This window comes from Thunnus maccoyii, chromosome 3, assembly GCF_910596095.1.
Source record: "Thunnus maccoyii chromosome 3, fThuMac1.1, whole genome shotgun sequence".
Taxonomy (NCBI): domain Eukaryota; kingdom Metazoa; phylum Chordata; class Actinopteri; order Scombriformes; family Scombridae; genus Thunnus; species Thunnus maccoyii.
Genome location: NC_056535.1, coordinates 7,358,767 through 7,373,242, shown reverse-complemented (window position 1 = coordinate 7,373,242; position 14,476 = coordinate 7,358,767). Strand labels below are relative to the sequence as shown.

Below are 14,476 nucleotides of genomic sequence, written 5' to 3'. Positions count from 1 at the left end.
GAGCAGGGACCAGACTGTGCTCAAAGCTGGAAGCAGTTGTAAAAGTTACAGGTAACACAGTTGCTGTTGTGCTGTTCTGTATTCAGAATAATAGTCCGATATAATATTCTGTCAGAAAACAAAGTCAGGTTTGCCAAAGCACTGTAACATTTGTTGAAGTGCAGAGTTTTCAGTCTGTCTCCATTTTTTCTGACTATCCTCACTTGCCACCGGTCAATGCTGCAAAGCTACTCAAGCTGCGGCACCAATTCGGCCGCCTATCATGACACTAGTTTTCTTCCAAATATACTGATATTTTAAAGCATTTAGTAGTGTGATATTTTAGCGTCTGCTTTTCGTAAAATTAGCATAAAATGGTAGGCGGAGTGTTTTGGGAAACCCACATTTGACTGTTCTTGAAGGCACCACCACCAATATAGCCTGTAGTTCTTCCTTGCCCCCAACTACGTCAATGGATATGTCAAATGACACTGCTGGTGCCGGAAGAACAGATTTTGCAGCTGAGCCCCAGAGACACTGAGAACATCAGCAACAACTGCAAGCGTTTTTTACACTACATCCCTAATTTGTATAGCTAAAGATTAGGTTGAAAATTGACAAAACAGTTTAAATAGTTCAAAATGAAATATCACGCATTCTGCCTGATCCTGCTTCTGTTTAATCTCCCTTAGACACACCACTGACTCGTCTTTCATTGAGAACACAAATCAACACAAAAGAAGCTCAAAATTTAAAAATATGTCTACCCTAAGGCCTTCAAATTTGCAAACCATGCCAGTGAGTAAGAGGTTGCCATTATATATTTTGACTGAAACTGTCACTGCATCTGTTTAAAAAAAACCACAAGACATCTTAATTACAGCCAATTAACAACATGTGATAAAGCTCCATTTGGCAAATGAATGGCAAGACAGAGAAGCTTTTTGTTTACGCAGTACAGTCAAGCCTGGCTTTGTGTGGCCAGGCAGGGGGTAGAAAAGAAAAGAAGGCAGGGAGCGAAGCGAGGGCCTGGGCACTTCAAGCTGCCACCATCCACCTATAGGCTTGTTAGTTGTGTCTGGGGATTTGGGGCCAGCTCCGTTTGCTGTATGGGACGGCGCTCAGGGGCACACTGTAGGCCACAGGCCATGACAAACCATGTGTGTGTATAACCCAGATGCTATGAAGAGGAGGAGGTCAGAGCTGGGGAAGCGTGGGGGACAGAGGCTGCCGTGTCAGCCAGCAGCTCTGTCTGCCGTGTCAAAATGTTGCCCCGAGGGATTGTGGGAGCCCAGATTTGCAGAGACATTTCTTAGAAGCAGCATAAAGAGCCTGTGTCATTAGATTTCAATATCATAGCCAAGTGATGGAAAATATGAATGGCCACTGTGGACATCTCCACAGGCGTCCAAATGAAACAAAGAGAAAGCAAGAGAGATGAAGCAGAGGAGGGGGAGGGGAGGAGACACCACCGGTGAGGGGCTGTAATGAGCCTTGAGGCAAATGAGGGGGTGGAACTATTAAAGGAACAAAAAAAAAAAAAAAAAAAACAGCATCATTTTAAATTGTTCTTCTGATAATGTATATTCTGCAGCGCTCATAATGTGTCTGAATATATATATATATATATGAAAAGGGTTGCAGATTTAAAACTGAGGAGCCAAGTAAGAGATATTTTAAAGAATCCACGTGATTATGCTTTATGTCCTTTATAGATGATCTGTCATTCAACAAATCATCATAGTTCACTCATAGTTCACTGGGAATGACAACAGCACCAATTGTTATCATTCAGACTCATTCTGGGAAGCACATTGTCCTTACTCTGTAAATACATATGAATAACAGCCCTTATAGGGAAACTATAAATAAATCAAGACCATCATCTGTTCAATTTCCATCCATAATTGTGAATGATGCCTAAGGGAGAATGTGTGGGGAACCTGGAAAAAGTCACAGTTCACGTTGAGCCTCTCGACACAGGAGGTTGTAAGGTAAATTTCCACATCAACTGAAATGGAAGTTGACATTAAACACTGTGATTTGTCTCATTTTGCTCTACATCCTGTTTGTGAAAAATGAGAAAGCAGTTCTCTTTGTTCTCAGAAATCTTGTTGGCACGTGGTATCTGATGTTAAATTGTCTGACACCAGTAATATATGTATATAAGTGTATTAGCCTGGTTTAATCTGATACCAGAAATAGTGCCCTGGAGTCCCTGCAAGGATTATAGCTCCCTTCAATTAAACCAATATATTAACATAATATATAGACACACTGAAGTGTGTCTATACAAATCAATTTTGCAGCTACAATCTGCAATTAGTGGAGTTTTGGCAGTTAATAGATACATTTAGATGATATAAGACCCTCTGGCATATCACTCTCAATCTAATTTACTAACTAGATAATCGGATCCATTACATGGCCATATCTGAGCAGACAACACATGCCTGAGAAATCACAACTGATGCATCGGTGCTGTATGTTGAAAACTGCCCTCTAGTAGATGCTGTACAGACACACTGCAACCAGTGTGGCTTGAGTAGACATCACTTTGAAACAAAGAGAGTGGTCTCAGAGGATTACTTGCCACCGCCCTGTCAGTAATAAGCCACCAATATGGCAGAAAACCTCTATTTTTGTCCTGCTGTATGAATACAAAAGCTCTCGGTAAGCCGAACACTCTCAAAGGTTCCAGCTCTGTCAGAGTGATTTCAAGAGGTGCCATGATTTAAAGGGAGGGTGAGTTCGGTGGGAGTCAAATGGGGATTTATAAGTTGGTAGAGCTTGTAGAGCAAAGAGCCTCAAAATAGGGCATCTGTTCCTGCTTGACTGCAGCTAGAACGTCTAATTCCATACTTCTACTGTTTACACCATCTCATATTCTGAAACAGCTGCTACAATGTAGATGGAAAACATGTCTCATAGCTTTTCAATATTTTATTGCTTAGAATAGACACCACATGTGAACAAATTAAGTTTTTAACAATGCAAATGTTCTCAGAGGAAGAGTTGCTGTCGAGGCAGAAAAAGAGCTCTCTTTTCATAGTTAAGTAACAGACCTAGATCCAACGAAAAAGGGTAAGAGATGAGGCAACTACTGGAAAAATACCATCAGATCAGGCTGAACACTGAAACTTAAAGCTGCACTAATTAATAGTTTTATACTGAGAATGGGTCAAATAAATACATGTAAAAGGTTTCACTTGCAATGAAAAACCTATAGAGAATTATCACCTGATTCTGCAGGTCCCTTCTCCTCTAAGGAGATTTTTAGCATCTTTCAGCTGGTTGATTTGGTTTTGCAGTCCTTAACTTTACTGTTTTGGTTCACTCTCACTGCTCTCATCACCTTTGTTTCCAACCTCAGCAGGCAGCTGGTTTTAGCAAAAAGGCTCATCTCACTGTACACTACCTGACCAGCACTAAACAGCAGACAGACAAAGTTAGTGACTAATCTAAAAATCTAGCTAGCAGCTAAAGAGACAGATTATTTTATCAGGGATTGGTAAAGACCAAAACAGAGCTAAAGGGAGAATATTGGATATTGGACTTAACATTCATCAGGTGGCCAGAAACACAACACAAAAAGGATAGCTAATTATGCTCTCTGTTGGATATGTAAATAGGCAACTGTTTGCTAACATTTCTGCCATATCGCCTTCATAATGACGCAGAGTGAAACTAAAACTAATTCAGGAATGAAAGTTATCATTTACTGTCCATCAGAGTCTCAAAAGTTGCTCTTTATCAGCAGCATGCCACTCTCGTGTGTTCTTATCTCTACTCTTTGTTTCTTCAACAGCTGCCCTCTAATAGGCTCATATTATATTAGCCCACATATTAGCCCTCTTAAAGTTTGGCAACCAATCAAAATGATGTGACCTGTGACCATGGCAATAAGGTGGCAAAAAAAAAAAATCATTAAAACTGCATTGACTTTACAATACATCCATTTTTGTATAGTATATATTCAAAAGTACACATTTTCAAGAATGTAGATAGTAGTAGTATTAAGTGATTTAATTTAATTTAATTTGTGTGTTATGTTGTGTCTAATTACTGATGCTCCTTGATCATGATGTCAGCCTTACAGTAGTTTGAGACTCTGCATTCAGATTACTGTCACCCAGATGAACTGTAAAGCTGTATCTCTGTGGAATTGGTATTACCAGGGGATTGCAGTAATTGCCTTTTAACCATCCACACAAATCATCAGTCATCTGGACAGTTAAATAAATTACAGGGGGGAACATGCTAATCAAGGGATGTGCCACATAATGTCAACCACAGTGCAACAAAAAACTGAATTCTCAGCTTCATATCATTTTGAGTTTATTCAAAAGAGAAATTTATACAGCAACCAAAATAAGCGTTACAGATTTCTGCAATACTAAATGCAGAGAAATAACTATGAATGTATTTTCACAAACGTTAACACCACCATTCATTTTCCTCAGTCTAACAACCCCTGCCGTCCCCTGGGGACACTGAGTATTATCTTTCCTCCCAGTGTGCTTGACACCTGTTACAACTGTGCCCTGTGCACCACCTCCATATCAGCTTTCTATCCAAGTCCCTCCACAGTATCACCAAACACTGGCCTGACATCATTCATTGCTGGCCAATGACTGACTATGACTAAAAGGGCTAATGTTGATAATGGACACCTAAACGTTGTTGTCTTGAGAGGGCATGCTTCTGTAAATGTGACCAATCCAGTTATATGAGACATGTTCTGTTGCTGTTACAAAAGAGTACAGTACAATATGTGAAAGGATGTACTTACTCATATGACAACCCATGTATTTCAAAAGGAAGTAGCCAAGCCTCCTAATAGCACAATGCAACCTTGAAAAGACCTCTAGATCAAACACAGCCTTTTTCTGTTGAATTACAGGGTTTCCTCTGACACATTTTCCTCGTCATTGTATCACCAAACACTTCCATGTTTCCTCCATGTTGCTGGTTAACATGCTGTCTCTCCCCCCCAGCCCTCTGTCCCTGTCACAGAGTGGCCTGTCTGAGTGGACCAGCGGGGTGCTTGGTTTCGGTCCATGGGGCAGGTGATAATGACTCCCCTCCCTGCTTCTCCTTCTCATCTCAAGCTGCAGTGGTGAAGGTGACTGCAGCTGGATGATTTCTTTCTTTCTAAACTACAGGGGATAGGAGTCGGAGGGGTGAGCTGTGTCTGGGATACAGTGTATGTGTGTGTGTGTGTGTGTTATCTGTACTGGACTAGGTGGGGGTTTTGGTTTCCAGTATGAAGCCAGTAAAAGAGGAGGCTCACATAACACTCCATTAATGATGAATACTAAGGTTTAGTGGGTGAGCGTCTATACAGCCTCCATCTTCATTGTCTACCACACAGCAACCTCATGACGCCCAAAGCATAAATCCACTATTTCAATTCAGTTCAATAGGTTTTACTGGCAAGACATTTGAGATGCGTTGCCAAAGCACAATTATGATTATGAAAGACAATGTCACGGAATGAAATTAGCAAAAATAATGTGAATAAAATAGACAGCAATTAATCTATAAATAACAAAATGAAAACACAAAAGGAGATGGAGGAGGTAAGTAGAATATGGTAAGTATAAGTATATTTATAAACGGCTATCTATCCTACTGGTTGGCTCTTTTATTCTGGCAGGAGGTGACATATCTAACAGCCAAACTGAACATACTTTCTTTTCCCTCAGAAAAAGAAGTAATATCTCCCTTTCTGTCAGACTTTGGAATTCGGGGCAATTTTTTTTCAGATTTTGGAAAGAATTCCTCCCTAACATTTCTGTAGTTTTGACATTCTGTTAGAAAGTGCAATTCTGTCAACACAATGGCAGCACAGCCTGTCCTCTCTGGGCAGCCAGGTCTGCCTGTGTCTGCACTTCTCTATTGCCAGACTATGGTCACACAGTCTGTACATTGTCAGTCTCAGTTTTTCTCAGGTTCTTATCAGTTACTGTGGTTAGGTAGTCTGCCACAGTACACTGTCTGTTTAGGGAAAAATATGTTTCTAGTTTATATTTTGAGTTTTCCAGTGATGTATTCCTCTTTTTTTTTAGTTATAATTTGATTAAGTCTAGTCTTCTGAGGGATAGTGTAACTGCTCTGACACTGGCTGGGGTTTGTGATGTCAGAAGATGAAATGTCTGCCGGTCTCAGGACCAGTTGGCTGAGGGGACTCAGGGTTGCTCTTTTTAATATGGCTTCAGAATTTGATAAATCTTTTTTGAATACTTAGAAGTAAAGGATATTGGCCTAATTCAGCCCTGCATGCAGAGTTTGAGGTTTTTCTTTGTCCAGGCTCTGCTGAAGACTTTCTTTAGCAGGAGGCAGTATCACCATGTCATCTGCATAAAACACCCTTGATTTCTGTGTCTTGAAGAGTGAGACCAGGTGCTGGTGACTGATCTAATAACAATTCCAGTTCATTAATATACATATTGAAGAGGGTGGGGCTGAGGTTGCAGCCTTGCTTCACCCCTGTACCCTGTGGGAAGAAGTCTGTCTGTTTATCTCCAATTCTGACAGCCAATTTGTTATTTTCATATATTGATTTAATTCCCTCATATACCACTTATTATTAGTTTAAAAATTAATCCCTCACACCAGACTGAATCAAAAGCTTTTTGGAAATCAACAAAGCATGCATGAATTGTGACTTTATTTTAATTGACATATTTATCATTTAGTGTGTGTAGGCTGTTCTATAATTTGGAAGGAATTCAATCTGACTTTTGCTTCAGACACTCGATGGGGAAGTCTATATAAAAATAACTTCCCCAGGTTACTACTTACAGATGCCTCTGAACGGTCTTCCAGTTCCAATTCTGCGATATGGTAACCCAGTGGGCTCTGATCATTCTTAATAGCTCTTTAAAGATCTTTCAGTTTTTATGAAATCTGCTCTTGAGCTTGATTCTTTGGAGGTTTTCTATAGAGATCTTCCAAAATTTTCCATCTATGTCCATTTTGAATGGACTGTTCATTGTAGCATTTCTTGGTAAATGAGTTCTTTTTTCCCAGAATTCATTTGACCACAGACTTGTCAATTAATTGTAATTGCTTTTGTCGATATTGTTCTATTTTTGTTCTCAGAGTGTCTCAAACAAAACGTTTTAGAGTCTCACAGTAACTAAGGCAGAGTTCATGGCTGTCTGGATTCCTGTGTTTTTAGTTTGAGACTTTTCTTAATGTCTTCCTAATGGTTTTGCAGTCTGTATCAAACCACCTTTTCCTGTTCATTTTCTTTGGTTGTTTTGTTTTACATTTTAAGTTTGATAATGAGGTTAAACGATCAAATATGTAGTTAATGTTTACCAGACACAGCTCTACACCGTCTGTAACAATACAACTTTAAACAAACCAACCCAAACAAAATTAACTCATCAGGCCAGGTTTGAAAAAGCAAGAAAAATCTAGCACAACAGGAAATTACTTAGGGCTTGAGAGACTGAGGTGGGGGGTTGTGAGACTGAGTACATCACATATTCACACAAGTCTCCAGCGTGTCTCTTTACTGTGCCTCCATCCCTTCTGGCACTTACCATGTGAAACACTCGCATGGGGTTTTAAGCGTTGAGTAGTATTGATCACTGTGGATCCAAGACTGTAAGGTACGCCTGCAGTGGGAGCATGTTTTTTTTTTTCCCCCAGACTCGACACCATGTACCTCTCTATTTGCGCCTGAGACGGTAATAATAGCAGCTCAAGCCCTATTGGTCCATCCTCCTCTCCTCCTTTACCTTATACACACTTGCGGTGTAGGGAGTCTCATTCTGGTCATTACCATTCAGGGCTTTCAAACATCCCCTCTACATCATCACCTCACAGCTCTCCTGGTGTGTGTGTGTGTGTGTGTGTCTGTGTCTGTGTGTGTAAGTGCATGTGATCTGTGTGTGCCTGTGTAGTGTGTATTTAAGAGGAAAATAGCAAGAAATGGAGAGTGATCACAAGAGGGGGATGAATAGATGGATATGGATGGAGAGCAGCACACAAACCGCATAATTACAGGAAAGGCCATCCCCTTTCCATCTTTCCAAAACCTCCTATAGGCAAGCCAACAGCAGCACAGACAGAGAAAAAGGTGGTGGAGGGCTTCGCTTTGTTGTTATTTTCATTTTCTCAGCCTCACAGCAATTACATCCCAGTCTGAGAGACACATGAGGAGGAGGAGGAGGAGGCAAAACACAAACAAAAAGAGGGGTATTCAGCTCTGGAGTGTGATGCTGCATAGATCTGTTGGGTTCACTGCCCGAGGATGTGGTTGAACTCACCAGGAGGCAGGTGCCCCCCCTGCTTGGATCCAGTACCAGATCTACATTTCACCTGCCCACCTGCACAGTAGCATACAGTATTTTGATTTTGGAAGGCGTATGAATAGTGAGACCTGGGTAAACTATAAGAAATCTAGATGGTGACCATCTGAACAGAAACAACAACTGCTCTTGATATAAATCTTTAAAAAAACACAATTACATTTTTGTTCCTTAAAAACTGTCCTCTTCTGTTTTAACCTTAATCTTTGTCTTATCTCACTCTCACTGTAATTTTCAGGTGTCAGGTGCCCAAATGAAAATTGAATTTTTCTTGCTTTAATCATTCCTTCTGTTAATACTAAACATTCAGAGATCCTTTCCTAATGCACTTTCAATGTAAGTGATGGGGGACAACACCCCTACTTCTGTCCAAAAATATTTGGAGATAATATAAAGCTTCAGCCGTCCACATTAGTCAAATAAAGTCAATATCTTTCTAGGGCAAAATTCCCTCTTTTTGATCCTTCCACTGCAGCTGAACAGGAAAACACTTTGTCGAGACACAAAGAGTGATTTTCTTACTAAAAAGACCGTAACTGTGGAAGGTATCCACTTCATTTGACTAACTCAGACGGATGAAGCCTCATATTATCTTCAGATAAATGTTTAAATCATTTTTTTGCTTAAAATGAAGACAGTGGATTATGTCCCCCATCACTTACATTGTAAGTGCATTTGGAGAGGATCTTCTAATGGTCAGTAATGGCCATTAGATTGGTCCTTGGAGGAATGATTACAGCAGGAAAAACCTGTTTCATTGTTCATCAGGGCACCTGACTATTGTTTGAGGACAGACTTGAAAAATTGTGAAGCTATCTTTTAAGGCAAAAGTATTCGCTGTTCTAAAGAATCCTGCCATGGTAGCAGGCAGCGGGATGCAATTAATCATACATGGGGATAGAACAATGCACACTTTTGGAAGTCTCTGAAAGAGGGAGTAGAGTGAAGAATGAATTAGGGGAGCTTGAGAAAGAAGTTCAAACCTACTTTTTCACCTTCTCACACCCGAACAATCACTGAGAGAAGTAGGTGTGAATGTCAGATATAAATATTCAAACACAGCATGAGAACATTAATTACATGTTATTGTTACTGTGACTCTCACCTATCAATGATATCCACCAACATTGTCTTTAAATGAATCTTTGCAACTTTTTAGCAATCTGCTGTCAAAACATGTGACCTTTCAAGGTATGGTTCGATATTTGGGGAACAACGTGAATTTGCTTTCTTGTCTAGACAAATGAGAAAATTGATTAAACTCTCATCTCTGTTGAGTAAATTATCAGGCTAACGTCAGCAGCTAGTTAGCTTAGTTTGGTATAAAGACTGAAAATGGAGGGAAACAGCTAGCCTGGCTGTGTTGAAGTCTCAGCTGGTTGACTGGCATGTAACACCACTGTAACACCACAAGTTATCATTTTTACACTTTGGGTTTTGTATGTATCAAAGAACAAAAGATATACAGTGTTAATTAGTGAGCTTTAGAGCTTCTGTTAGGTGTATTTCATTAACGTCAGGAAGAGGCTAGCTGTTTCACCCTGCTTCAAGTCTTTGTGCTATGCTAACCGGCTACTGGCAATATTCACCATACAGCCATGAGAGTGGTATCACCCTTCTTATCTGACTCTTGAAGCAAAAAGCAAGTAAGCATCTTTCCTAAGATAAACTTTAACTCCCAGGAAGCTTAAAGTGTCCCACACGAACAACAATTTCACCATAGTAGAAGGAATCTCTTACACTTCAGCCACTCCACAGGCAGAGGTCAGTTTTCACAGAAAAGGACAAATTGTAAACAGTTGAAAACAGTTCAATGAACCCAAAGAAGATACTGGAGCACACAATTCACTTTAGCAATTTATTAAGGTGCAAACGACTAACATTTTGACATGCACTATGTCTTCATCCTATATATACACAGAATAATCACTCATTGGTTAATAAGGATGGGAGGTACTCAATCAATAAACCAATCCATTGACAGCACTTATTCGAAAAGGGGGGTGTTACATTGTGAAACACCAATTAAGAAGTGGCCCATTGAACTGTTTGTTACAATGATTTCACCATCTTCAGTTTGTTATTTCACTAAATAAAGTAAGTTTCAATGTAGTTTGTCGAAAATCATCCAAAACCATTCAAAAGACTAAAGAATAATCCTTGGCATTAACATACAAGCAGCTTCCTGCTGTCTGTGATTTTAGACATTTTGGGTTGAATTGCGCCATATTGTTATAGTGACAATTCACTTAACTAAAATATAAAAGAGGAAGTTGCATATAACTGCTACATATTAACACCTTGAAACCAGGATCAGAGGTCGCTATTGAAGAAATGAAGCAGGAGTAGCTTAAAGGATAAATGATGACATATCACCAGCCCAATTTGTTTCACCTAATTTATATAGGTTGTCGTACTAATATAAACCACGCACAGTTGGAATTGTGATTAATTTCCCACAAACCTTCCCCTGGGACAGAGGGTTTTTACTCTGAAGTGCCCCAGTCAATAACCACTAATACACATGGACAACTTATAAATCCATCCTTCTGTCCGTTCTTTAAATAATTCATAAGGAGGTGGGCTTGAGCACTGCATTTTGATGGGAGTTTGTCCACAAGCTGCTACGTGTCTGTCCTTAAACAGATTGGAGCTTATTTTAATGCAATCTCTTTCATCTAAGTGACATGGAAACCATCTCCCAGAGGAATTACCAACCAGCTGAGAGCCACTCTCCAGGGCTGATTATGAGTGTTTTCTGCTGTATTCTGATGGGAAATAAACACATCAACCAACCTCTGAACATCATTTTTCACTACATATCCACATGAAAGGACCAAATCCCTAAAAAATCAAAGAAAAGACAACAGTATATTTGTCTCATAAAACTGTTTGCACGTGGTACTTCTTGTAAATTTTGAAACACACAATCAGCATGGACTGTTTCACAATGTGTCTCTGCTTTTCACATGAAACTCAAGACCAGACTCTTTGTTTCACTCAGGATGTCATTTCTGAGGGCACAAAGCAGACATGAAACAAGGAAAAGAGATGTGGTGTCTGCACACCGCTGAGCTGGTCTGCAGCCAATGAGGAACAGATTCTTGTTGGTACAACTTTCGGTGTGAACTGTGTTTGCTGTGATTATGCTACGGAAAGCTCTAGAAGCACTGAGGACATTTACAGCAAATGCAGGAGAACTGAGAGATTTGTGATAAAAGTTTTAGGACTAAATCACTTTATTAAACATCCACAACAAGCAAGGCCCCAGCCTCTTCACTCAGATGTCCCCTCTGGATGGGGTCTGAATTGACATCTCTAAGCTTATAGATTACTGCTGACCCACAAACACATTAGCTAGAAAATAGTCCTGTGCCTGACCCTGAATTAGGCCTCCAGCAGCAAGCCTGTTTACATATATATTAAAGTGCTAATGCACAAGATCCATATTTTGTTCGATTCTGACAACAGCTACTCTTTTCTCAGTGATGTGACATATTTTTACTTGGATATTATTTAAGTTAAAGGTGTACTCTGCTGATTTTACACATGAAGTTTAGTTTACTCACCATGAGGAGTCCTACTCATCCTGTGAGTTGAATAATGTCTGCTGTAGCCCTAGAAAGAGGGCTCCAAAGTCTTACTCTGATGATGTCACCAGGGTTATACTGCAGGATCCAGTGTTTTTGAAACTTATCTCCTGGTAGGGACTAAAAGTTAGGATTTCTCGGCCACTAATGCATTCATTTTAACTGTTCTTTTTAAAATCTGTCTATTGTGAGTACCCCAACTTTATGGGAGTGCAACACGAAATCACTAGAGAAGCCCTGTAAGTTTCTGTCAGTAATATGTTTAAATGTCTGCCTCTTTTCACCTATAGGACTTTTTTCCCAGAAAAAAGCTACCAAACACCAAATGTAAAAGCTTCATTAACTTGGTTGAATGTATTCATACAAGTATGTGCACCGAAACTGTTACATGCACGAGGAAGTGCTCTGACTTAACTTCCAAGGATTCCATTTACATTCTCATCCGTCACATGCCAGACTTTAATAAATATTTTGGCCTATCTGTACAGACAAAATCTGTACTCAGAACCAGTCTGGCAGGAACTTGTTTTCAAGCAGAAGTGTTGAATTGGATGAACCTGCATGACAACAGTATCACATAGCCTAGCTGACAAATGCTCTCATTCAGATGTGTGCACAGAACATGATAATGACAATGTGTGGGAAAGAAACAGAAAAATGCTGATGAACAACTTTTAACACAAAACAGGGGCTTTGAGGAGAGGTGGGAACACCTCATCGACACAGGTCACACACTCCATGTTGACTGGATGTGGTGTTTAATCTTGTTTACCCTTTCAAACACTGCCTTGTACAGATAAGGCTGATAATGGACCCTGATTGGTAAATATCTGTGCCGAGCTGAGCAGCAGCGTTGGAATATTCTGTGACGGTTAATAGCTTTATTGAATTGGAAGTGCTGACCCCATTAAAAGCAGCTGAACATCCTAGACTAAAGTCAACACAAAGCCGCGCTGCCTTTGCAGTTTGTGTGTGTGTGTCAGAAAGAGAGAAAGCACATGTTGCTCTCATGAGGCACAAATTCAATATTGTCACCTACGCAAACCAGCCCTGTGCCTTTGTTCTGTGTCACTCACACACCTCCTGTCACTAAGCTTCCTCATGCCAGGCCTGCTGTGTCACAACAAATGAATGAGAGAGAAAAAGAAGAAGGCCTTTCACTTTGTCGAACCAGTTATATATATATATATATATATGTATTTTAAAGCTCTGCTGTAAAGTTTTCATTCTACTTTTTGGCCTCCCCAGCACCACACACTCCTATTTCTCATGGTTTGAGGTGACACAAGACTCATACAGGATATCACATGCCTGCCTCCCCATTGTTTGTTTTGTCCAGGAAACAGGATATTCACACAGAGCTGACCGGCTGACCACATGAACCAGAGCAGAAAGTATGTCCATTTTTACTGAAAAAACAGTACAGGCTCTTATTTTTCTCTCATCCTCTCTGCATAAGGTGCATCACAGGTATCACTGAAGTCTCCACAAGCTCCTGTCAGTGTGCTTAAACTGTCCCAGAAAAGAAAACAAAATATACAAAGTACACGTTTCTGACCAGCAAAGCACTCATGTTTACATGTCAACAATTCAACACCCAGCTGACATTCAGTCACCAGACTTCATGTAAAAGACATTCAGACTACATGCCAGTTAAAGGGAGGCGTGGATCCGTTTGTATCATCAAACAGAGCAAGTGAACGTGTCTTGCACTGATGTAGGCTAGTGATGAATAAGCACGCTTTCTCCACAGGAATGATACATAGGCTATAAAAGATCAAAAGTCTACAAATAACGCATAGAGAAATGTTTAAAGTACAAAATAACAGAAAAGTGTGCAAGTTACTGTAAATAAAGATAACAAAACGCGTGTGGTAGCCACAAACGCTGTTACAGGTGAGCAAACAGTCGTATATTGTTTCACGGTTAAACTTTATCCCGAATAAGCTCCAATGAGCTGTGTTTATATGATAATCAGACGTTTCTCACCTTGTGTCTTTTGTTGTGATCTGATCGCTCCCACTTATTGTCTGAGCGCTGAGGGTCTCCGCCGGCACCGGGTCAGTCAAATAAATCCTCCCCTCCCCTTAAAAGCCGAGGCTCACACAGAATAAAATATTTATTAGAATGAATGACGAGTTGGTTCTGTAGAGTTAATCAGAGATCGGGGTGAAAAGTCCAGGAAAAGAAGCGGCTGCCTGTTCGGCATATAATAACCTTGTCTCTCACTCCACACAGGCAGTCCCATCCATTCACACTCCCCGCCTCCTCCTCTCCGCTACCTCCACACATTCAGGATGGGACAGACGAATTTCCCTCTGCCGCTGCCTCAGCGCACGGCTGTTGGCCAATGGAGGAGCGCTCTCTGCTGCGTAAACACACTACTGCTCAGTGCAAATGAAAGTGTAAACATTAAATTGTGGATCAGAATAATTTGAGGTCTGTGTTTGCGAAGGGCAATTTTAGGCTATATGATTGGTAGGAAATGTGCCTCTTTCACATGAATATGCAAACTATATGTGGTCTGTCTTCATCCATTTGTTGAATTATCTTCTCTGAACTGTCTGTGCTCTTCATAAG

The 14,476-nt window shown here is 40.3% G+C and overlaps 1 protein-coding gene across 3 annotated transcripts in view; it reads right to left on the bottom strand.

Moving 5' to 3' along the window:
* Window positions 1–14,104, bottom strand: part of frmd4ba (FERM domain containing 4Ba) — a 48,592-nt gene extending 34,488 nt beyond the window's left edge. For 2 of the 3 annotated variants that reach the window (XM_042406813.1, XM_042406816.1), the window contains exon 1: window positions 13,886–14,104. The gene's annotated coding sequence lies outside the window, so the exon portion shown is untranslated. The remainder of the gene's footprint in view (window positions 1–13,885) is intronic. The other variant, XM_042406814.1, reaches the window with a different exon arrangement.
* Between the last annotated feature and the right edge of the window lie 372 nt (window positions 14,105–14,476).